The sequence below is a fragment of the Mus musculus genome, chromosome 1 (assembly GCF_000001635.26).
Source record: "Mus musculus strain C57BL/6J chromosome 1, GRCm38.p6 C57BL/6J".
Lineage (NCBI taxonomy): Eukaryota > Metazoa > Chordata > Mammalia > Rodentia > Muridae > Mus > Mus musculus.
In genome coordinates this window covers 73,286,420-73,311,677 of record NC_000067.6, presented here as the reverse complement: position 1 = coordinate 73,311,677, position 25,258 = coordinate 73,286,420, and the positions used below count along the sequence as shown (strand labels likewise).

The window sequence follows — 25,258 nt, the reverse complement described above, 5'->3', positions numbered from 1 at the left end:
TGTGTTGAAAACCTTGGTAATTTAACAAAACACCCTTTTCAAATGGAATTAGATTTTATAAAGCTTGAATTGGAACAAATAAAAAGGAAGGAATTTTCCAGCCCCAGATTTCAAGCTTAAGAATCCCCCAAAATGTTACCATAAGTGTGTAGTTCGGGTGCTTGAGATGTGTTCAAAGTCTGCACATGCTTGCCAGTGCAATGCAAGCCAGAGAGTGGGCATGCATCACACAATCAATAGCACACCCATAAAATGGGTGTTCATGTTACAATAAGCATGGTTCTTGAAAATATGGACTCTTGGCTCCCAGCACCTGTCAATGTTTCTTGTTTGCCAAGGGTGTTTGCAGCCAAGGGAGGGTTAAACCTCTTGAGATGAGCAGGTTATTTTAGATTTTTCAGTGGGTCCATCACAGGTGTCCTTGTAATGAAGAAGTGAAGTTAGAGATGAAGTGTGGTGGTAACTAGCATTCACAAAGCCCGAGTTTTGATAAAAAGTCAAAATTTTATTTTATTAAGATTCCTTCCTTCCTTCCTTCCTCCCTTCCTTCCTTCCTTCCTTCCTTCCTTCCTTTCTCCCTCCCTCCCTCCCTCCCTCCCCCCCTCTGTCTTTCTCTCTCTCTTCATTTGTGTGTGAGTGTGTGTGTGTGTGTGTGTGTGTGTGTGTGTGTGTGTATGCCGGTTTATATGTATGTATTTGCACCTAGCACACATGAGCACAGTGTTTGAAGATGCTAGAGGTTTTGTATCCCTTGAAGATGGACAGGCACTTGGGAACTGAATTCAGGTCCTCTGCAAAACAGAATCCACTCTTAACCTTTAAGTCATCTCTATGGCTCCAATCCCTGATCTGGAAAGAAAGAGTGAGTGCTTATAGGAATCTCTGGGCTATTAGCTTACTTGCTAAAATGCTTGCCTTGCAAGCATGAAGAACTGAATTTGATTCCCAGACTCACTTAAAACGTGTGGTGCATATGTTTCATATGCTTGTCATCCCAGCACTAGAGAGGCAGAAACAGGCAGATCCCGGAGTCTCCTGGTCAGCCAGCCTCATTTACTCAGAGAGTTCCAGGTGAATGAGAGACTCTGTTTTAAGAACAAAGGTAGGTGGCATTTGAGAAGCAAGATTATCCTTTGGCCTCTATAGGCATGCACACACATAAACACACAAACACATAGTTATACCTTCTGACATGCACACAATGAGAAAGAGAGAGAACGGACACAGAAGAGAATGACAGAAACAGAGGGACATGAGGAGACATTCGCTTGATGACGCCACACATCAAAGAATGGTGGCAGCCACCAGAAGGAGCAAGTGACAAATCTTCCCTCAAAACCTCCATGGACAGTGCACCCTGAAGACACGATGACTTGACCTCCAGATCTGCTTAGACAAGCATCTGTTGTTTTATGCCAGCACTCAAGCAATCTCTTGCTGCAACAGCCACAGGGTGTGACTGCTGTGCGCTAATGAGGAGGGAAGTTGGAACCCACTCTGACTTGCATGTGTACCAGGGGTTTGACTACCAGAATGCAAGGGAGGGAACCAGTGGTCAGAGGGAGCTTGTTGACCTTTGCCTCAATGCCTCCAAGCAGGATATTTCTCGTTGCGGATTTTGAGCTTTATTATTGTTTATAGCTGGGAAACAGGTTCTCCTAAGATCCCTGCTTCATGTGCAACAGAGACAAGTGTATGTCCCCAGACATCATGATGCCCACATCTAGAACTGTAGGAGGAAGTTGCCTACTTGGTTTGGACCAGCCTGCCTCCATGGAGCACTGCCTGGGGAGCTGACTCTTAGATGACCCAAGACCATGTGTCATGTGGTCTCATCTAGGGCCTAGGCCATGGGAACTAGGCAAATGAATTCTTGACTAAGAGGAGAAAGTTCATCTGGTGTGTATGTGTTTTCTGGCAGGCTAATCGTTTGAGTTCTTTTGAAAATATCTTGCGAGATGAATCCCAGTGGGCTTTTGCACATGTCTTCAAAAGCCTTGAGACATTTGTCTCTGCTCTTGGATTGAGTTGCCGGCTACAGGAAAAGTGCATGCTTTCTGGACAGAAGACATGTGAAAGTGCCGAGGTTGATTAGAAGTCTTTATCTCTAGAGTGGCAAGAAAACATCCCGTGGTCGTGACAAGGAACAAACAGTGCCTTGGGTTCTTTTCTGGGTCTCCAACTCTGGCAAAGGCCCATCTTTTCTATGGTTAAACCCAAGACTTGAGTGTCAAAACAACCTACAGGCCTTATGAACTCGACAAAGGACATCTCTGGATGGAGATGCCAATTATCCACTGTAGACTCACATGAAGAGAACAGTGGTGATGGTGGAATGAGGGGTGTGTGTGTGTGTGTGTGTGTTTGTGTGTGTGTGTGTGTGTGTGTGTGTGTGTGTGTGTGTGTGTGTGTGTGTGTGTGTGAAGGAACCAATGCTCAGACAGGAGAACCTTTTTGGGCCCAAGTATTCCTTTATCAACATGAACAAGGCCAGAGCTCAACAAGTATCAGACTTATTTCCAAGAGGCAAGATGTTCAGAGGGCAGCCCTGCTCCAGATGGCCTCTTGTATTACTCGTTGCTGTTGACTAGAAATAAACTCTATGGTCTAGGTTCAGTGGTCTTGAGAGGAAATTTCATTCTTGGATCAAAATCTAGATGAAAAAGAATCACTCTTTTAGACACATTAATGAAATGAACAGCAGTCTTCCTGAGTGTAATACTGAAAGAAAAAACAAGTTGCTTTACCATGTATTTGAAGACTTTGTGAGAAAATACTTTTAAAACACCCAGCCCAGGGCCTGGTATAGCTAAGTAGCTAAGTGCTCACTAAATAACAGCTGTAAATAAATGGTTTATTTGGGGTGTTGGAAGTGAGCAGGGAAGAGGTAGATACAGACCACTCTCTTAGTTCCGCCCTGCACTAAAGAGACTTCCATAAATATGTGTGTATACAAACCCACACAAAATACCATCCCTAATAATAGAGATTACTACTTTTTCCAAGTTGGGCTGACATTATAGAGCAGGTCATCACCGTGAGCAGCTGTTTGTTGTTCATTTATAGTACTGCCACCTGTTACAAGGAAGCCGAGGTACATTTTACAAATATGTGATATCATGTCCTGTGTGTGTTTTTAAAATATCAACGCACCACAGTTTTGTGTGAATTTTAGCTAATACTGGAATCCAAAATCTTTATGAGGCAGAATGATGATATATGCAGAAGCAAATTAAACAATTATTTCCCCTCATCTTTCTCAGCCTTAAATCCATAACCAATCAAGAAAAAGCAACACCTATAAAGTGCCATGCTTTTTGCTCCTGTCTTTAGGGTGCCTCATCATTCCTATGCCACCCTTTTTGTGGGTTTCTCCCTATATACCACTCCTCTGCTCTGTGGGCAGCCAAGGGGAAGCCATTTCAGAGCCTTGAAGGTGGAGGCCCTTTTGCTCTCTGTTCTGTCTGCATGGAGTTCTGTGTCTCTCCTTTCCAATTTTGCTACCGCTTCTTGCCCCATAGCAGTTCTGCATCACAGGCTTGGAGATTTTTCCTGTCAGATCATTTACAATGGCTTGTATTTTTTTGTACTATGCTTCCCTCCCTGTACCATCTCAGGTGCCTATGAATACTTTGTGGACAGAGTTGCTGCCTCTCTTATTCAACTTTCTATGGCTCGGGCCCGCACAATGCTCAGCATAGCAAACATGTTCAATAAATATTTATTTAATGGATCTCTTAAAAAATTACTCTTTGGAGGAAAGGAATCTTTATTTGGAGCCCTTTAATTTGTGGAGACCAAAAGTGGGGCTCCCTGACCTGTTGGGGCCATACATTAGTGGTCCTTAATTATAGGATGGGCGTCTTGGATTTTGAGGTCTATTTCATCAGTCCCCCAACCTGCAACAAGCTCCTGCTTGAGCATTCCGAGCAGACAATTGTCATTAGCTCTCAACATATGATCATCAGAGTAATTTTAAAGGGGAGCAAAAAGGACCTGGAGCCAATAAGTCCCATCTCTAGTGTCTGAAGGCTCCGAGGGACCAAAGCTGTGGCATGGAGCAGGAAAGTGGCTGCTCAGTGCTGAAAGGGTTAACACTGGCTCTATAGAGTTGAAAACGTGCTGACAAAATCAGGCCTATTGAGTGGAGGGGAGAGGGTTGAGAAGCAATCTGATAGTGGCACTTAAACTACCTGTAGCCCGGGGCCACTGCAAACAGTGTAGATGGATGGCCTGTTTGAGGTAAGTGGACAGGCCCAAACTTGTGTCTACAGTGAGGGGTTGCTTGTTAAAGGAATTTAAGGAGGCCAGGCTGTAATTTCAGCTAAGCTTTTGGAGCAAGTCTGAAAGTAAAAAGTAAAACAAACTCTGCTAAGGGACTGTCTCAAAAGTTCCTGCTGATGGGTTAGTCTCCAGGGATCTCAGTGGGATAAGTGAAGCTCGCAGACTCTTTGCTCTCTCCTTTGGCTCTGGACAAGGGAGTATTTAAACAAATGCAGCGGTTTGTTGCTTCTTAAGTGCACACCCCCGGATTTGCACACAGCTTTGCACACTGGTTCATGTCATTCCTGTTATCCATAAAGTTAGATTCTACTTTTCCCCACAGCTCTTTTTCTTAACTGCTATTTATCTTCTAAATGTGTTTGTGTGTGGTACATGTACAGTACATGTATGTTCGTTCATGTATCTTGTGAATGTGAGTGCAAACACATGTGTGCCATGGCACATATATGGTCAGATGACAATTTGGGGTGTCAGTCCTCACTTTGCACCTTGATTGCATGCGTGTCTCTTGTTCACTGCTGAGGACAGCAGACCAACTGGCCTGTGAACCTCCGAGAAGTTTGTCTGCCTCTCCTCTTGCAGTAGGAGAGCTGGGCTTGCAGATGCAGGCTGCAGAATTCACCTTTCCTTGAGTTCTGGGGATCTGTGTGCAGATCTCCAACTTTGCAACAAGCACTTTATCCCCTAAGCCCCTCATTCACTAGAATTTACGAATCTGCTTGATTTTTATCTTCCTTCAGATAAGCTATTAATTATTGAAGAGAATTTGCAAATTCTCATTCAGTTTCTTTGTTGTGTAGCTGAGGCACACAGACACAGGACTTTCTAAGTCTCAGGGAACCGTGGACAAAGCATAACCACTGTTGTCAACTCCCAATAGCCTTCTCTATGTAAGGATAATAAACAACCAATGTAGAGAAGCAGAAGGATCTGGAGAATTAGGCTGGAAAGCAGTTTGGGGAGCATTTAAGATTCCTCGGCTTCAGTATTGCTCAACCACAATTTCATCCAAATAGTAAGCCCTACAGAAAGTGTTATTTTCTAATTTTATTAGGGGTCATATAATTCTAGAGGTATGAACTTAATTACATACAATGGATATCTTAGAACATTGGGAACTCACTTTCTGGGTTGTCAGACTATTTTCTGTAAATGCTTCGAATCTCGAAGGCCAGGTGCTTGCTGATAAAACTTCTCCATTGTGCTGTTGAAGCGGGAATGCTGTATAGACATCACACAATGGATGGGTATTATCTGTTCTCCACTGGAATTTTCCATGTTGAAACAGTCACTGAGTTCTGTCTGACAGTATAGTTGGCCCACTCCTGTTCCAGATGAATCCTGAGCGAAGAGAGCCAGACACATTCAGCAGATACATGCATTGACTCAAATTAACTGGGGAGGAAGCCTGACTTAAGGCCTCATTCAATGACTCAGGATAAAGTCTTTTGGGGAGGTCTGGGGATCTATTTATAGTTTCCCCAGGGTATCCAACTTGGACATGTCAGGAAATCCTAAAAGGCAGGTCCATATGCCTAATTAGTTCACAAACCTTTCACTTGATAGGAAGTATCATCATAAAGACATGGCATAAAAGAGTGGTAACGCTTCACATGCCAACTAAGAAGCTCTAGCAAGAAAGGGAAACACATGCCACGGCTGGGCCTTTCTGAATTAGAAGTAATAAGTCCTTTCTCAGTCTTAACACCAGAGTACTGTAGAAATCATCAGAAAACAAATCAACTCGACAATCCTAGAGTCAGTCCCTATTTGGGCTGTCAGACCTTTGAGGGTATCCTGCATATCAGATATTTACAGATTCATAACAGTAGCAAAATTACAGTTATGAAGTAGCAACAAAGCGATTTTATGGCTGGGAGTCACCACACATGAGGAACTGTGTTGAAGGGTCACAGCATTAGGAAGGTTGAGATCCACTGGCTGACCATTTATTACTAGTAGTAAGATCAAGAGTCATGCAAGAGTTGGGAAGAATCTGTATATAATGAAATAGTCATATGCTGATTTCTGAATCTTCATTCTTAGCCACAAGTAGATTAGACAATCCGCAAGATAGAAAGTAGATCAAGATTGTTCACTTCTGGCCGGGCGTGGTGGCGCACGCCTTTAATCCCAGCACTCCGGAGGCAGGGGCAGGCGGATTTCTGAGTTCGAGGCCAGCCTGGTCTACAAAGTGAGTTCCAGGACAGCCAGAGCTATACAGAGAAACCCTATCTCAAAAAACCAAAAAAAAAAAGATTGTTCACTTCTGTAAGGTCAAGCCCCAGTTCAGTGTTAAACACACATAAAATTCTTTCAATTGTTGTTTTTCTCACTGATTCATTTAACAAGCGTTTGAGGGCTTTCTCTGTATAAGCACTTGGCTGGGACTGGGAATTGGTTGCTTTGTGAAGAACCATACAAAAGCCTTATCTTCAAGCAACTTGGCATATGGGAGAAGTAAGGGAGAGGAGACAGACTAATTCAAACAAGTAAAAACAATGTAAAGTAGAGGATACAGAGATAGCTTAATTAATAAAACATGTGACATGAAAAGCATGAGGAGGGCGGGTGTGGTGGCGCATGCCTTTAATCCCAGCACTTGGGAGGCAGAGGCAGGTGAATTTCTGAGTTCAAGGCCAGCCTGGTCTACAGAGTGAGTTCCAGGACAGCCAGGGCTACACAGAGAAACTCTGTCTCGAAAACAAAAAAAAACAAAAAACAAAAAACAAAAAACAAAAAAGAAGAAGAAGAAGAAGAAGAAGAAGAAAAGAAAAAAAGAAAAGCATGAGGCAAGTTCCATCCCTAGAACCCACATGAAAAGGGTCAGGTATGGTAGCACCCATTTCTAATCCTGGCTTTGGAGAGGTGGAGATGGGAGGATTCCTGCAGCTTACTGCCAGAGAGCCCAGAGAACACAGTGGGATACAGACCAATAAAAGACCTTGTCTCAAAACACAAGGTTGATGGCACTTGAAGAAACACATCTGAAGATGAACTCTGGCCTACACACACACACACACACACACACACACACACACACACACACACACACGAGCATGCAGTGGGGGCCATATCATAAGCACTTCAAAGCAGTAGAAAATAAATTGATGCTGATGTGAAAGTAACAGGTAATAGGTGTTGGAGATCTGGTGAGGAGATCTTCTCATGGAAATCCCTCTTATGGAAAAATAAAAGATGATAGTGAATCCAGAAGCCATAGACTGAGTGTAGTAGAAGGGGGAGGTAACAGGAATAACCATCTCCAGCACAGGGGAAAGTACATGAAAAGGACCTGGCACAGGAAGGGAAACCTGACATGGCTGGAGCATAGAGAGGACAAATCAGGGGGACTATGAGAAGGGCTCAACTCGGCAGAGGTGGGATGAAATTTCACCATGTACCCTAAGATTCCTAAGACACAGAATGGGCGATATGATTGTAACTTAGCAACAGCATCCCTAGTTGTAAAAGAGAAAATGGATTGGCAAGTAGCAAAGGAGGTGGCAAGGGCTTGGTATGAGGCAACAGTGATGGAGATAAGTGGAAGGATTGGGAAGGTGGGGTAAAAGAGGTTGGGTACTTCATGGATTCCAAGAAGTAAAGGGGAAGAAAAGGGTTATAAATAATAACAGCCTGTATTAGTGGGGCCTGGTGTCTACTTGTTGAAATAATTAATGAACATTTGCTCCTAAGTCGAGATATAAAAACATTCTTTTCATACTCCTCTTGTGGATATTCACCAACTTCCTGGCAAGGCTTCTCTCATCAGTTTCTCTGAAGAACTCTCACCACCTCCCCCCCCACACACACACACATACCTCCTTGTGGTGTGTGTGTGTGTGTGTGTGTGTGTGTGTGTGTGTGTGTTACTTTGTTGACAAAACCATCATTTAGTCACTCATGAAATGGAAAAGGAGCCATGGAGGCAGAGGGCGCTACTGAGCATGCTCAAAGGCATGCATGCCTCAGTCTCTTTGCCCCACTGATTGCTACTATTTAGTTGATTCATAAAAGGGTCAGAAAAGTTTGTTTCATTATAATGGAGGTCTATGTCTTTTCTCTCCAAGCCTCTAGTCTATAGATAAAGCAAGAAGGCACTGAAAAGATAAATCAAACAGTGATCAAATTCGCTGTCTACAATGCAGTTGTGAGTCAGGAGTCTTCCCTGTGGTCATAAATTGCCAGCCAGTTTAGAAGCCCATCAGTGATGAATAGGATCATGATGGCAGTGTTGTGAATAGCTGACTACACACTTTGGGTTACCCTAATATTCTCTCTGTGATTGTATTGTGTAGAAGGGTGGGGTAAGCTGAGAAAACAGCATTAGCAATGGTGGGGAGAAGAGAGAAGCATGTGCCAGGACAGGTCTTGAGAATTGTGTTCACTGGAGCTGACAGGGCTGTGAGTTATAGAGAAAAGAGCACCAGGAGACCTTGAATGGCTTTAATCTTGACTTTATCTCTGATTTAGCTAGGTGCCCCGAGGCATGTTGCTAAGTTTCTTTCAACTTCAGTTTCTTCCTCTATTAAATGGGATGATAATGATAGCATGCACATCTATATAGTATGTGTACTAATCAAATGAGAGATTCCCTTGCAAGTGTGCACTGTAGAAACGTGAGGCGCCGGTGTATGTTTCTGCTGGGGTTTTCCACAGCTAAAAAATAAGTCACAGTCTTGGCGTGGAGTAATATAGTTGCAGTTTTCTTACATGTATATTTTTAATACATATGCATATCTTTAAATCATATTTTCATGTTTATTTATATACAGAAATTAAATCAAATAATACTTTATATCTTCTTATATAATTTATTCTCTTCAAAGCAACTTTGACATTTGTAATTATTAATGATGTTTTTTCTTTACATAACATTTCAATGTATGTGAACAACAATTTATTTAGCAAATTCTTACTGATAAATTTGAACAGTTTCCAAAATCAGATTATCAGAACACTAAAACTGGTCACACATGTAACAGTATATCTGTATACTTCTATCAGAATGTTCATTCAGTGACTTATTAACTCAAATCTTTATTTCTTTTTTTGCCTCTTTTATTCTTTTTTTCTTTTTATGATATTTTCTTTATCTACATTTTAAATGTTAGCCCCTTTCCTGGCTTCCCCTCCAAAAATTCCCTATTCCTTCCCACCTCTCCCTGCTCCCCAACCCACCCACTCCAGCTTCCTGGCCCTGGCATTCCCCTATGTTGGGGCATAGAACCTTCACAGGACCAAGGGCCCCTCCTCCCATTGATGACTGACTAGGCCATCCTCTGCTACATATGCAGCTAGAGCCATGAGTTCCACCATGTTTTTTTTTTTTATTGGTAGTTTAGTCCCAGGGAGCTCTGGGGGTACTAGTTAGTTCATATTGTTGTTCCTCCTATGTGGCTGCAAACCCCTTCAGCTCCTTGGGTACTTTCTCTCTAGTTCCTTCACTGGGGCCCCTGTGTTTCGTTCAAAGGATGACTATGAGCATCCACTTCCGTATTTGTCAGGCACTGGCAGAGCCTCTCAGGAGACAGCTTTATCAGTCTCCTGTCAGCTAGCTCTTAATGGCATCTGCAATAGTGTTTGGGTTTGGTGGTTGTTTATGGGATGGATCCCCAGGTGGGACAGTCTCTGGATGGTCATTCCTCCAGTCTCTGCTCTGAATTTTGTCTCTGTAACTCTTTCCATGGGTATTTTGTTCCCCCTTCTAAGAAGGATTGAAGTTAGTCTAATATGTCACCAGTTTGGGAAACTGTACATTTGATTCTCTAGGGAAAAAAGATGTTCTGTGAGGTTGTTGTAAGAAGTTGGAGAAGGGAGGTAGAGGCTTCCTTAGAAGGTTTTCATTCTTGTGATGCTGGGAACGAAACCCAGGACCTCATACATGTCAGGTGAGTGCTCAACAACCAGCCCCATCTTATTCATTCCTTCTCCTCGCTTTACTTTTTGACATTCAGATGCCCTCCGTGATAGTGCTCTTTGACTGGAATCTTGACTTTCAACCTGTCTACTCAGCACAATCCTCCTGTGGCAGATCAGGCTCTCCAGAAAAAGATTAAAGAGTGAGTTTGTTGTGGAGGGTGCTGTAAGGTGGGGGAAAGGGGCTCTGCTAATCTGGAACTCCAGACTAGAACAGGAGTCCAATATGATGTGCCCCATCTCCTTATACAAGAGTCTGGGTAGAGAATTTCTAGAAATCATTTGTGTTTTCTCAGGTACTAATGCTCAGTTTCAGAAGCCAGAAGCATCAGTACTTCAGCCCTCAAAAGAGTGACAGACACCAGGGTCGCACATCACAGGCTACATTGTGACCTCAAGGCCATGCAGAGTCCTAATAGGAAAGCCCCTTTCTACCTCTCACTAGTTCCCTTGGTATCCCTGCCATCCACTAAAGTAGCTGACAGTGAGAAGTCAGTACACCTACACTGAGCTGTGCTTCCTCTTTCTTGCATGTTCCTTTTGTTCCATCCCAGTTGGCTGTATCATTTTTCATACTTCATTTACACTTCCCCTGTGTCTCCGATCAGTGGGAGCCCTTACTCCCTCCACCATTAATTTCTCACTGTTCTTCAGAGACTATGTAATGAATAATTTAAACATTTTGGCAGTCTGGAAATTCTTCTTGTCAACTGTTCTTTTCTCTCTCCCCTGCAAACTTCCCCCTCCCTCTCTGTGTGTTTTTGTCTGTCTGATCTCTGGGTGTGACTCTGTCTCTCTGTCTCTGTCTCTTTGTCTCTCTCTGTCTCTTTCTGTGTCTCTGTCTCTGTCTCTGTCTCTCTCTCTCTCTCTCTCACACACACAGCCTTCTGTTTTAAGCACAGAATACCTTTGCCAGAGGCACTAGCATATGACAGGGCTCTAACCAATTGTGAAAACATCAGACGATGTATTTACCTAGAAGATAAACACTTTGAAATTGCTCACTAAGCCAAATCCTATGCAAACAATGCAAAGGTTGACGGTAGAAGACTTTAGATCGCTCAGCTCAATTCCCAGTCAGCTCATGCCCTTCTTTCTTAACAGATCTCCAGTCCAGGATTGCAAAGTCAAATGTTCATATGGTTTCAAATACTCTTACAAAGGAAAATAACGAGACTGTGTCAAGAACACTAGACTTAGAGTCAGTGAGACAATTCTTTTGGTTTATGTGTACTCTTGTTAGAAAATGTTTAACTTTTGATATGTCACCTTTCACCTTTGGCCTCAGTTTCTGCACACCCAGTGATGAAGGTTAATGACTACAGATGTCCCTTTCAACTCAACAGTCTACAACTATAAGAACTGAAAGAGAAAACAGGAGACACCCCCATGCCTGTTCCTCTCCAGTGTTTTATGCTGTGCTAGTGTTTTGAACTTGCTCAGTGCCTCAGATTACATGTGTTCCCTTGTCCCAGGCTTCTCTGTCTGTCTCTCTGTCTCTCTCTCTGTCACACACACACACATTTGGTGCATGCGTGAGCCTGTGTGTGATGGGAGAGAGAGAACATGCAGGTATGCATGTCTGTGTGTGGACATAGAAGTCCAGAGATCAGTGTTGTGTCTTCCCTCAATAGCTCCCCACATTACCTTTAGAGACAGGATCTCCCACTGAACTCTGGGCCTGCTGTTTCAGCTGGACTAGTTAGCCAGCATACTTCCAGGATCCAGCAGTCTCTGCCCCATCAACACTGAAGTTACAGACACATGCCACCACACATGGATTTTTACCTGGGTGCTGGTCATCTGAATTTGGGTATCCATACCCATACAGTAAGGATTTTTCTTACTGAGCCATGGCCTCATCCCTCCAAGCTCCCTTTCTTTTGGATTGATTGGTTAGAACACGTGTCTCTTTCTCTGAGAAAGCTCTCCAGATTTCTTGGACTGGGCTAGTCGTCTATGTTATGGCCCTATTACATTCTGCAGTTGGATAGTCACATACAGCTCGGTTTATGCACTTTTTCACTTAATTCTCTACATCTTCAGTTGCAATCCACAAGACAACAAGCTCCAGGAAAACAGCCTCAAACGCTGACATTGGAGTGATTAATTTATATTTTGATGAACAAATATGACATAAACCACAGAAGCAGCAGCATGTGACTGATGAATATTGCCTCTGGTCCTAGGTTATTATTCAGATGATTATTCACGTCTTTCCCACTGTGGGGCAGATGTTTACATCCAAGCCGTGAACCGAGTGAGAGGGGTCATTAACTCTGCTGGGAGAAATTGACGCTCTGCCATCCTAACCTTCTCTGACTTTCCAAGAATTGCTCTAAGGACATCCTGTTTTCGAAGATCATCTGCTCTTATGCTTCCAAAAGCCTGTCCTGTCCTGCCCAGCGCATCTCCACCTCTGGGTTTGTGATAGGGGGTTGGTAGAGTCCAGCGACTTCAGAGCCAGTTCTCATGGAAAAGCAGATTCTTGGGGGTGGGTGTTGGAGAAAGCAGGACCTTAGCCTCTGCGTGACCTTGATGATTTTATTTTTTTCATATTCTGAGAACAGCTGAGTATGAAGCAGAAGAGGGTGAGGCATGAGATAGGAGTTGTAACTGAGCTTCTCTCTGCCCCAGGCATTCCCTTGAGGAGTGAATCAGAACAAGCAGGATCGGACTCGGGCTTACTGAGCATGGGAGGAACGAAACTGATGCTGTCAAGAATCGACATTTCTCTTCTAATCATGCCCACACGTTAATAAAAACATGGGCATAGGCTGAGGAGCGCACTCTGCTAGTACATGGTTATCTCAAAAACATAAGGATCTGGGTTTGAGCTCCAGGACTCAGGTGAAAACGCCTGGCCTGGCAGTGTAGGTTTGTAAGCCAGTGCTGGGCAGTGGGGATGGGATTCCTCTGGGTCTCTAACCAACAAACACAGCCAAGTCAGTGAGTTCTAGGATAATGAGAAAAATCTGTCTCAAAAAGAAAAAAAAAAAAAAAGGAGGAGGCTGGGGGGCAGTGAGAACGTTCCATTGGAAAAGGCAACTGTGTCAAGGGTTGCATTTGATCTGAAGACCCTACAGAATGGCAGGAGAGAACCTGTCCCCAAGACTTGTTGTCTAGTCTCCACATGTGCTCCATGGCACATGTATGCCTGCACAACCACACACACACTACACAGACACAGACACACACACACACACACTACACAGACACACACACACACAAAGGTCCTTTTCTACAATCATAAAAGATTCCCCCCCCCCCAATTGTGGTAATTTCAACTTTTAAAATCCCTAACGAAAGTTTTGAATTTGGGATAGTGCAGGTTGAAGCCAAATGGCCAGATTCTTTTTTTTTTTAAATTATTTTCCATTTTTTATTAGGTATTTAGCTCATTTACATTTCCAATGCTATACCAAAAGTCCCCCATACCCACCCACCCCCACACCCCTACCCACCCACTCCCCCTTTTTGGCCCTGGCATTCCCCTGTACTGGGGCATATAAAGTTTGCGTGTCCAATGGGCCTCTCTTTCCAGTGATGGCCGACTAGGCCATCTTTTGATACATATGCAGCTAGAGTCAAGAGCTCCGGGGTACTGGTTAGTTTATAATGTTGTTCCACCTATAGGGTTGCAGATCCCTTTAGCTCCTTGGGTTCTTTCTCTAGCTCCTCCATTGGGAGCCCTGTGATCCATCCATTAGCTGACTGTGAGCATCCACTTCTGTGTTTGCTAGGCCCCGGCATAGTCTCACAAGAGACAGCTACATCTGGGTCCTTTCGATAAAATCTTGCTAGTGTATGCAATGGTGTCAGCGTTTGGATGCTGATTATGGGGTGGATCCCTGGGTATGGCAGTCTCTACATGGTCCATCCTTTCATCTCAGCTCCAAACTTTGTCTTTGTAACTCCTTCCATGGGTGTTTTGTTCCCACTTCTAAGGAGGGGCATAGTGTCCACACTTCAGTCTTCATTTTTCTTGAGTTTCATGGGTTTAGGAAATTGTATCTTTTATCTTGGGTATCCTAGGTTTTGGGCTAATATCCACTTATCAGTGAGTACATATTGTGTGAGTTCCTTTGTGAATGTGTTACCTCACTCAGGATGATGCCCTCCAGGTCCATCCATTTGGCTAGGAATTTCATAAATTCATTCTTTTTAATAGCTGAGTAGTACTCCATTGTGTAGATGTACCACATTTTCTGTATCCATTCCTCTGTTGAGGGGCATCTGGGTTCTTTCCAGCTTCTGGCTATTATAAATAAGGCTGCTATGAACATAGTGGAGCATGTGTCCTTCTTACCAGTTGGAACATCTTCTGGATATATGCCAGGAGTGGTATTGATGGATCCTCCGGTAGTACTATGTCCAATTTTCTGAGGAACCGCCAGACTGATTTCCAGAGTGGTTGTACAAGCCTGCAATCCCACCAACAATGGAGGAGTGTTCCTCTTTCTCCACATCCACGCCAGCATCTGCTGTCACCTGAATTTTTGATCTTAGCCATTCTGACTGGTATGAGGTGGAATCTCAGGGTTGTTTTGATTTGCATTTCCCTGATGATTAAGGATGTTGAACATTTTTTCAGGTGCTTCTCTGCCATTCGGTATTCCTCAGGTGAGAATTCTTTGTTCAGTTCTGAGCCCCATTTTTAATGGGGTTATTTGATTTTCTGAAGCCCACCTTCTTGAGTTCTTTATATATGTTGGATATTAGTCCCCTATCTGATTTAGGGTAGGTAAAGATCCTTTCCCAATCTGTTGGTGGTTTTTTTGTCTTATTGACGGTGTCTTTTGCCTTGCAGAAACTTTGGAGTTTCATTAGGTCCCATTTGTCAATTCTCAATCTTACAGCACAAGCCATTGCTGTTCTGTTCAGGAATTTTTCCCCTGTACCCATATCTTCAAGGCTTTTCCCTACTTTCTCCTCTATAAGTTTCAGTGTCTCTGGTTTTATGTGAAGATACTTGATCCACTTAGATTTGACCTTAGTACAAGGAGATAAGTATGGATCGATTTGCATTCTTCTACATGATAACAACCAGTTGTGCCAGCACCAATTGTTGAAAATGCTGTCTTTCTTCCACTGGATGGTTTTAGCTCCCTTGTCGAAGATCAAGTGCCCATAGGTGTGTGGGTTCATTTCTGGGTCTTCAATTCTATTCCATTGGTCTACTTGTCTGTCTCTATACCAGTACCGTGCAGTTTTTATCACAATTGCTCTGTAGTAAAGCTTTAGGTCAGGCATAGTGATTCCACCAGAGGTTCTTTTATCCTTGAGAAGAGTTTTTGCTATCCTAGGTTTTTTGTTATTCCAGATGAATTTGCAAATTGCTCCTTCTAATTCGTTGAAGAATTGAGTTGGAATTTTGATGGGGATTGCATTGAATCTGTAGATTGCTTTTGGCAAGATAGCCATTTTTACAATGTTGATCCTGCCAATCCATGAGCATGGGAGATCTTTCCATCTTCTGAGATCTTCTTTAATTTCTTTCTTCAGAGATTTGAAGTTTTTATCATACAGATCTTTCACTTCCTTAGTTAGAGTCACGCCGAGATATTTTATATTATTTGTGACTATTTAGAAGGGTGTTGTTTCCCTAATTTCTTTCTCAGCCTGTTTATTCTTTGTGTAGAGAAAGGCCATTGACTTGTTTGAGTTAATTTTATATCCAGCTACTTCACCGAAGCTGTTTATCAGGTTTAGGAGTTCTCTGGTGGAATTTTTAGGGTCACTTATATATACTATCATATCATCTGCAAAAAGTGATATTTTGACTTCCTCTTTTCCAATTTGTATCCCCTTGATCTCCTTTTGTTGTCGAATTGCTCTGGCTAATACTTCAAGTACTATGTTGAAAAGGTAGGGAGAAAGTGGGCAGCCTTGTCTAGTCCCTGATTTTAGTGGGATTGCTTCCAGCTTCTCTCCATTTACTTTGATGTTGGCTACTGGTTTGCTGTAGATTGCTTTTATCATGTTTAGGTATGGGCCTTGAATTCCTGATTTTTCCAACACTTTTATCATGAATGGGTGTTGGATCTTGTCAAATGCTTTTTCTGCATCTAACGAGATGATCATGTGGTTTTTGTCTTTGAGTTTGTTTATATAATGGATTACATTGATGGATTTTCATATATTAAACCATCCTTGCATTCCTGGAATAAAACCTACTTGGTCAGGATGGATGATTGCTTTAATGTGTTCTTGGATTCGGTTAGCGAGAATTTTATTGAGGATTTTTGCATCGATATTCATAAGAGAAATTGTTCTGAAGTTCTCTATCATTGTTGGATCTTTCTGTGGTTTAGGTATCAGAGTAATAGTGGCTTCATAAAATGAGTTGGGTAGAGTACCTTCTACTTCTATTTTGTGAAATAGTTTGTGCAGAACTGGAATTAGATCTTCTTTGAAGGTCTGATAGAACTCTGCACTAAACCCGTCTGGTCCTGGGCTTTTTTTGGCTGGGAGACTATTAATAACTGCTTCTATTTCTTTAGGGGATATGGGACTGTTTAGATGGTCAACTTGATCCTGATTCAACTTTGGTACCTGGTATCTGTCCATAAATTTATCCATTTCTTCCAGGTTTTCCAGTTTTGTTGAGTATAGCCTTTTGTAGAAGGATCTGATGGTGTTTTGGATTTCTTCAGGATCTGTTGTTATGTCTCCCTTTTCATTTCTGATTTTGTTAATTAGGATTTTGTCCCTGTGCCCTTTAGTGAGTCTAGCTAAGGGTTTATCTATCTTGTTGATTTTCTCAAAGAACCAACTCCTCGTTTGGTTAATTCTTTGAATAGTTCTTCTTGTTTCCACTTGGTTGATTTCACCCCTGAGTGTGATTATTTCCTGCCGTCTACTCCTCTTGGGTGAATTTGCTTCCTTTTCTTCTAGACCTTTTAGATGTGTTGTCAAGCTGCTAGTGTGTGCTCTCTCCAGTTTCTTCTTGGAGGCACTCAGAGCCATGAGTTTTCCTCTTAGAAATGCTTTCACTGTGTCCCATAGGTTTGGGTATGTTGTGGCTTCATTTTCATTAAACTCTAAAAAGTCTTTAATTTCTTTCTTTATTCCTTCCTTGACCAAGGTATCATTGAGAAGAGTGTTATTCAGTTTCCACGTGAATGTTGGCTTTCCATTATTTATGTTGTTATTGAAGATCAGTCTTAGGCCATGGTGGTCTGATAGGATACATGGGACAATTTCAATTTTTTTGTATCTGTTGAGGCTTGTTTTGTGACCAATTATATGGTCAATTTTGGAGAAGGTCCCGTGAGGTGCTGAGAAGAAGGTATATCCTTTTGTTTTAGGATAAAATGTTCTGTAGATATCTGTCAGGTCCATTTGTTTCATAACTTCTGTTAGTTTCACTGTGTCCCTGTTTAGATTCTGTTTCCACGATCTGTCCATTGATGAAAGTGGTGTGTTGAAGTCTCCCACTATTATTGTGTGAGGTGCAATGTGTGCTTTGAGCTTTACTAAAGTGTCTTTAATGAATGTGGCTGCCCTTGCATTTGGAGCGTAGATATTCAGAATTGAGAGTTCCTCTTGGAGGATTTTACCTTTGATGAGTATGAAGTGTCCCTCCTTGTCTTTTCTGATAAGTTTGTGTTGGAAGTCGATTTTATCCGATATTAGAATGGCTACTCCAGCTTGTTTCTTCAGACCATTTGCTTGGAAAATTGTTTTCCAGCCTTTCACTCTGAGGTAGTGTCTGTCTTTTTCCCTGAGATGGGTTTCCTGTAAGCAGCAGAATGTTGGGTCCTGTTTGTGTAGCCAGTCTGTTAGTCTATGTCTTTTTATTGGGGAATTGTGTCCATTGATATTAAGAGATATTAAGGACAAATAATTGTTGCTTCCTTTTATTTTTGTTGTTAGAGTTGGCATTCTGTTCTTGTGGCTGTCTTCTTTTTGGTTTGTTGAGTGATTACTTTCTTGCTTGTTCTAGGGCGTGATTTCCTTCCTTGTATTGCTTCTTTTCTGTTATTATCCTTTGAAGGGCTGGATTCGTGGAAAGATATTGTGTGAATTTGGTTTTGTCGTGGAATACTTTGGTTTCTCCATCTATGGTAATTGAGAGTTTGGCTGGGTATAGTAGCCTGGGCTGGCATTTGTGTTCTCTTAGTGTCTGTATAACATCTGTCCAGGCTCTTCTGGCTTTCATAGTCTCTGGTGAAAAGTCTGGTGTAATTCTGATAGGCCTTCCTTTATATGTTACTTGACCTTTCTCCCTTACTGCTTTTAATATTCTATCTTTATTTAGTGCATTTGTTGTTCTGATTTTTATGTGTCGGGAGGAATTTCTTTTCTGGTCCAGTCTATTTGGAGTTCTGTGGGCTTCTTGTATGATCATGGGCATCTCTTTCTTTATGTTTGGGAAATTTTCTTCTATTATTTTTTTGAAGATATTAGCTGGCCCTTTAAGTTGAAAATCTTCATTCTCATCAATTCCTATTATCTGTAGGTTTGGTCTTCTCATTGCATCCTGGATTTCCTGGATGTTTTGAGTTAGGATCCTTTTGCATTTTGTATTTTCTTTGACTGTTGTGTCGATGATCTCTATGGAATCTTCTGCACCTGAGATTCTCTCTTCCATTTCTTGTATTCTGTTGCTAATGCTCGCATCTATATTTCCAGATCTCTTTCCTAGGGTTTCTATCTCCAGCGTTGCCTCGCTTTGGGTTTTCTTTATTGTGTCTACTTCCCTTTTTAGGTCTAGTATGGTTTTGTTCATTTCCATCACCTGTTTGGATGTGTTTTCCTATTTTTCTTTAAGGACTTCTACCTGTTTGGTTGTGTTTTCCTGCTTTTCTTTAAGGGCCTGTAACTCTTTAGCAGTGCTCTCCTGTAATTCTTTAAGTGACTTATGAAAGTCCTTCTTGATGTCCTCTATCATCATCATGAGAAATGTTTTTAAATCTGGGTCTAGATTTTCGGTTGTGTTGGGGTGCCCAGGACTAGGTGGGGTGGGAGTGCTGCGTTCTGATGATGGTGAGTGGTCTTGATTTCTGTTATTAGGATTCTTACATTTGCCTTTCGCCATCTGGTAATCTCTGAAGCTAGCTGTTATAGTTGTCTCTGTTAAGAGCTTGTTCTTCAGGTGACTCTGTTAGCCTCTATAAGCAGACCTGGGAGGGTAGCACTCTCCTTAGTTTTAGTGGGCAGAGTATTCTCTGCAGGCAAGCTCTCTTCTTGCAGGGAAGGTACCCAGATATCTGGTGTTCGAACCCGATTCCTGGCAGAAGTTGTGTTCCACTCACGAGAGGTCTTAGGATCCCGTGGGGAATCCTGTGTGGGCCCTTGCGGGTGTCGGACGACTCCGCTGGCAAGGTACCCCGGTGCTCAAGTGGAGCGGAGGGGACTTGTGCCCCAGGTCAGGCCCAGGTAGTCTGCTTCCCTATTTACTGCAGTCTCAGGTTCCGCGAGATTGGATTGGGGCAGGCGCTGTGTTCCACTCACCAGAGGTCTTAGGATCCTGTGGGGAATCCTGTGTGGGCCCTTGCGGGTGTCGGACAACTCCGCTGGCAAGGTAGCCCAGGGCTCGAGTGGAGCGGAAGGGGGCATGGCCAGATTCTTATACGATACTTTAAAAGATGTGAGGAGCAGGTGTGGTCACGGCCCCAAGATGGCACCTGGGACTGCTGCCAAGTCTTATGACTGGCACCTGACTTCCTCATATCCCTCAAGATAGCCAGGTACCTTGAGCTGCATTGCATAGATGCACCACGATGTAAGATCTGATGATGTGAAGAATGTAGTCCTGAGCCAATGAACTGTGCCTACGTGGACTGGGGTGATGGGGAGTGGACGAGAGGGCATAAAGGTGGATGGCCGAGAGAGGTCGGGGCATTCTTCTTTTTCCTGCACATTGTTAAGTTCCTGAATAAACTGCCTTGAAAAGGACATCGTTTTCGTCGCTTCTTTTCTGCTGTTCGGAGACGGTAGTAACAAGTGGTGGCCCGTACAGAGACGTGACGAGTCCAGAAATCTCGGCAGTCAGGGTAGCAGGCTGGCTGGAAAGCTCCCAGGTAAGTGGGACGATTCAAGTTCTTGGTTAGAGACTATTAGGTTGCCGGATTTGGGACTATTGAGGTTCTTGGAGTGAGACAATTAAAGTTACACACACATATAGTGTAGTGATCCAAAAATTAAAAGAAAAGCAATTGGTTGTAGCCCCAGGAAAGGTTCAGAAAGGAAAAGTGGCGAATTATTTAGGAACAAAAATTTTTGATAATCAAGTATCTCCCCAGAAAATTCAGATTCTGACCGATAATCTGAGGATATTGAATGATTTTTCAAAAGCTATTGGGGGATATACAGTGGGTACGTCCCTATTTGGGCCTAACCAACAAACAATTACAACCACTATATGATATTTTACCGGGAGATATAAAATTAAATTCTCCCTGGCAGCTTACTGATTCTGCCCGTGCAGTGTTAAGTTTGGTTGAAAAGGGTATTCAAACAGCAGCATTAAAGAGAAGAGATCTGTTCAGTCCTATTATTTTGTGTATCCTACCCTCGGAGACCCAGCCTACTGGAGTCCTCTAGCAGGGCACCCCTTTGCTATGGACACATCCCAAGATTTCACCCACAAAAATCTTGTCTTATTACCCTGCCTTGGTAGCACAATTGGCCTTGATTGGCCTACAACAATGTATTCAATATTTTGGCAATCCCCCTCAGGAATTGATTGTTCCATATAATATGAAGCAAGTAGAAGTATTATCAGCTACTGTTGATGATTGGGCAATTTTGAGATATAGCTTTATGGGGAAGATGGATAATCACTTCCCTAAGGATCCCATTTTGCAGCTGATTAAAGCTCATCCAGTTGTTTTCCACAAATTACTTCTTGAGTGCCATTGTCTGATGCCCCTTTAATTTTTACAGATGGGTCTAAGACAGGCTGCAGAGCATATTTGGTCCATGGCTCCACACCAGTAACTTTACAGTTTCCCCCTGCTTCTCCCCCAAGTTATTGAGTTGCAGATTGTTATTAAAGTTTTTGAATTGTATTCTGAATCTTTTAATTTAATTTAAGATAAATTCATTAGCAGTGATGGAAGTGGTGGGGAAGATGAATTTTCAATCCACTATAGGGGATTTGTTAAATAAATTGCAATCCTTAATTTTAAATAGTAGTTCTCCATTTTTTTTTTTTTTTTTTTTGGTCGAACACATTCGAGCTCATATAGGTTTGCCTGGCCCTTTAGCAGAGGGCAATGATTTGGTTGATAAAGCTGCTAGAGCTGCTTCTGCCTTTTTTATTCAAATACCTGTAGAACTGGCTCATGAATTTCATTAACAGTTTCATGTGAATTCCAAAACACTTTCTTCTCGATTTCATATTACTAGAGCAGAGGCAAGGGATATTATTATGGCTTGCAAAGCCTGTGCCCCCCTATTGCCTCAGGTGAGTGTGGGAGTAAACCCTCGCGGCCTGCTTCCCCTCCACATTTGGCAACTGGATGTGGCTTATTTTTCAGAATTTGGTAAACTGCAATTTGTTCATGTTTCTGTAGATACAGCCTCTGGGGTGTTGTTTGCCTCCCTGCATACAGGTGAAAAGGCACACCATATCATTGCCCATTGCTTTGAGGCATGGGGTGCATGGGGTCAGCCCAGAGAGCTTACGACTGATAATAGACCTGCTTATACTTCAGCTTCTTTTGTTTCCTTTTGTAAAATGATGGGTGTCCGTTTGGTGCACGGTATACCCTACAATCCTCAGGGCCAGGGCATCATTGAAAGAGCTCATCACACTCTGAAAAAGTATCTAATAAAACAGAAAGGGGGAGTAGCGTCTGGTGCTACTCCTAGGGAGAGATTAGCCATTCATTGCTCTCTTTACCTTGCATTTTTTGAATAAAGATAAAAATGATTTGAGAGCTGTGGAACGGTTTGCCAATCCTGAGGCATCCTACAGAGGCACAGTCATGTGGAAGGATGTTCTGAGTGGACGATGGCATGGGCCCGATCCTGTGTTGGTCTGGGCAAGAGGGTCTGTTTGTGTGCTTCCACAGGATCATCGCCAGTCACTGTGGGTTCTGGAGCAATTGACGAGGGTAGTTCAAGATGGATGGAGGTGCCCTGATGAAGCAGCTCCTGGGGGTGATGATGCTGCCTGCAGTGATGACTGAAGATCTACAATGGGCCCCCTTTTGTAAGGGTATTTGAGATTCGCTGCCCCCATAGACAGGCTGCCAGTCCAGGAAAGCTGCGTGGGCCATGAAAAAATATTTTACCTTTTCCCCCTATATTAGTACCAGTCATAATTAAACATTTTCAGGGTTTAATTGGACGTATCAAAATCCAGCCCAGAGAGGGGCAAGCAATCCCTTTAATGTTTGGCTGTTGTGTGGGATAAATTGGGAGTTGTACAGATCTTTCTCCTTTGAGTATGTTGATGGGTGGGGCATGGGGAAATGCTAGCTTTTATTGGAATGGATCTGTATTATTTGAGTCTTCTGTTATTCAATTTGCATAAGGGAAAATGTATTCTTTAAAGCCACGCCTGTATGCGTTTGGCCTCCTTTTGTATTTTTAGTTTATAATGGTAGTTATTTTGATGATGTTGTAGAATGTAAGGAGGATAGTTGTTTTTATAGTATGTGTTGGTTGGAATGCTTCTATGTTTTCTTTAGCTATTGTGACCAGAATGCCTAGAGTGTTACCATGGCCCGTGCAGGCCCCTTCAGTTATGACCTTGTTTAGACCCAAAAGAGATTTTGGGATAGTCCATATCAATTCCACTCGGGTGGATGTATCCATGGCTGAAGGACTTGCAAATTGGATTACCACCGCTATGTCACACCTAAAGGAATGGGCTGGTATTGGTGGATTGGCACTGTGCTGCATGCTTATCAGTGTCATGGCCTTTTGATGCATCTGCCGCATGCAACATTGCCATTGTAGGGCTCAAGCTCTGTTGATACAAGCCTTTGCAGCTGTGGAGATGGGACAATCTCCTCAAGTGTGGCTTGGCATGCTAGAGAAGTAGTCAATGACAGGTAAGACTCCCTGGACGTGTTACCAACCTAAAACAGGGATCAGACCACTGCTGTCTGTCTCCCAATGACGGGTAAGGAGCATTGTTGCAGGGGGCAACCTAAGACAGGCATTCTCTCTGCCAATTTAAAGAATAAGGGGGAGATGTGAGGAGCGGGTGTGGCCGCGGCCCCAAGATGGCACCTGGGACTGCTGCCAAGTCTTATGACTGGCACCTGACTTCCTCATATCCCTCAAGATAGCCAGGTACCTTGAGCTGCATTGCACAGATGGACCATGACGTAAGATCAGATGATGTGACAAATGTAGTCCTGAGCCAATGAACTGTGCCTACGTGGATGGGGGTGATGGGGAGTGGACTAGAGGGCATAAAGGTGGATGACTGAGAGAGGTCGGGGCATTCTTCTTTTTCCTGCATATTGTTAAGTTCCTGAATAAACTGCCTTGAGAAGGACATCGGTTTTGTCGCTTCTTTTCTGCTGGTCAGAGACGGTAGCAATAAAAAGGCATCTCTCTCAGCCTCCTAAGATTTAGGTTAGTGTTAAACATGATCAGAGATGGAAGAGCCTGACCTAGCTACTACCGCATGGGTTCTCAGTGAGAGTTCATCTATCCAAGGCATTGAAATCGGTTATGATAGTTACGGTTGAAGAGAGCAGCTACAGCAAATGCTTGTCATCTAGCATACTTCATAGTGTGCCATGTGGATGATCTATTTTGTGATTACCTTTGTTATGACTCATAACCCAACAGAATACATTGCAGAGATGTTTGCTGGAGGGTTCCTCTGAGCCATAGCACCTAGTGTAGGTATGTTTCCCAAGTACACTTGGTAGCTGTTCCTCTTTCCCTTTCCTCCTATGGAGACATAAACATGCAAAGGCCATCTACATATATACCCCCCCCCATTTTTACTGGGAGAACCTTTTTAAAAATAAATTTGCCCTTTGACTAATTCATACATGCATATAATATGCTACAGCCACCTTTATCTCTAGACTCTCTTTTTCTCCTCCCCAGCCCACCCCCTAGTCCCCATCCCACTTTCAGATCTTTTTCTTTTTTTCTTTCTTTTTTTTTTTTTTTTGGTTCTATTTTGTGACCCACTAGTTTAGGTTTAACCAGGTCCAATTGTATGGGCATGCATGTAGACCTATCTATTAGTGCTTAAGTAATTCACCAGGCTATATGACATCTCCACCTATGACTGGATGTTCACAGGCTTTATCGTGGACATCTATACAGTCATAACCATACCTGTTATCAGTTCCTGGGTATATAACAGCTATGCCATGGCCATAGAACAGTGAAGAAACATAAGGACGAGATGTAAGCACTATTTGGATCTATTGGCAGCTTCCAGCCACTTTTGTTTGCCCTTATTTCTTTCAAAAGAAGTAATTTAGATCCCTTAAGACAAAGACCAGTACACTGAAGAGTATTCGTGATATCCCAAGGAAAAAAAGCATGCACATGACATGTTCTTAGAGATCTCAACATGACACATCATACAACATGATTTCATGATTGCATGACAGGTAATTAGCAAGTGTTTGGGGGAGAAATTCCCACTTTAGAGCAGCGTCTATGTAACCCAACCTTGCTAGCAAAGGACGGATGATGTGTGGGAAAAGTAAGCTGAGTAGCAGGGCCAAACACTGATCCGATGAAGAAGGGAGGGTGTTGATATCACCTTGGTGACATTTAAATTTCATGGTTAGATAAGGAGTTGTGCTATTTTAGCTTTCATTGTTTCTTTCCTATACAAAGTGTTCTATATATGAACTTGGCTGCCATGTAGATATGCAGACAAGCTACAAACTTCCACAGCGGTTTGATACCTTCTCCTCTTTTTCTGTCTCTCTCTCTCTGTTTCTCCCTTTCTGTTTCTCTGTGTGTGTCTCTCTGTCTTTGACTCTCTGTCTCTCTGTCTCTGTCTCTGTCTCTCTCTCTCTCTGAGTGGGGTGTGTGTGTGTGTGTGTGTGTGTGTGTGTGTGTGACAGAGAATAACCTCAGCTGCTATTCCTCAAAAACCTACCTTCTT

The 25,258-nt window shown here is 42.8% G+C and overlaps 1 long non-coding RNA gene across 1 annotated transcript in view; it reads right to left on the bottom strand.

Moving 5' to 3' along the window:
- Positions 1-2,447: 2,447 nt before the first annotated feature.
- The window catches only part of Gm29185, a 168,986-nt gene continuing 146,175 nt past the window's right edge, over positions 2,448-25,258 (bottom strand). Inside the window, exons 4-5 of the long non-coding RNA XR_865539.3 lie at positions 5,408-5,625; positions 2,448-2,653 (exon numbers count right to left, since the gene is read on the bottom strand). This is a non-coding gene — a long non-coding RNA (predicted gene 29185). The remainder of the gene's footprint in view (positions 2,654-5,407; positions 5,626-25,258) is intronic.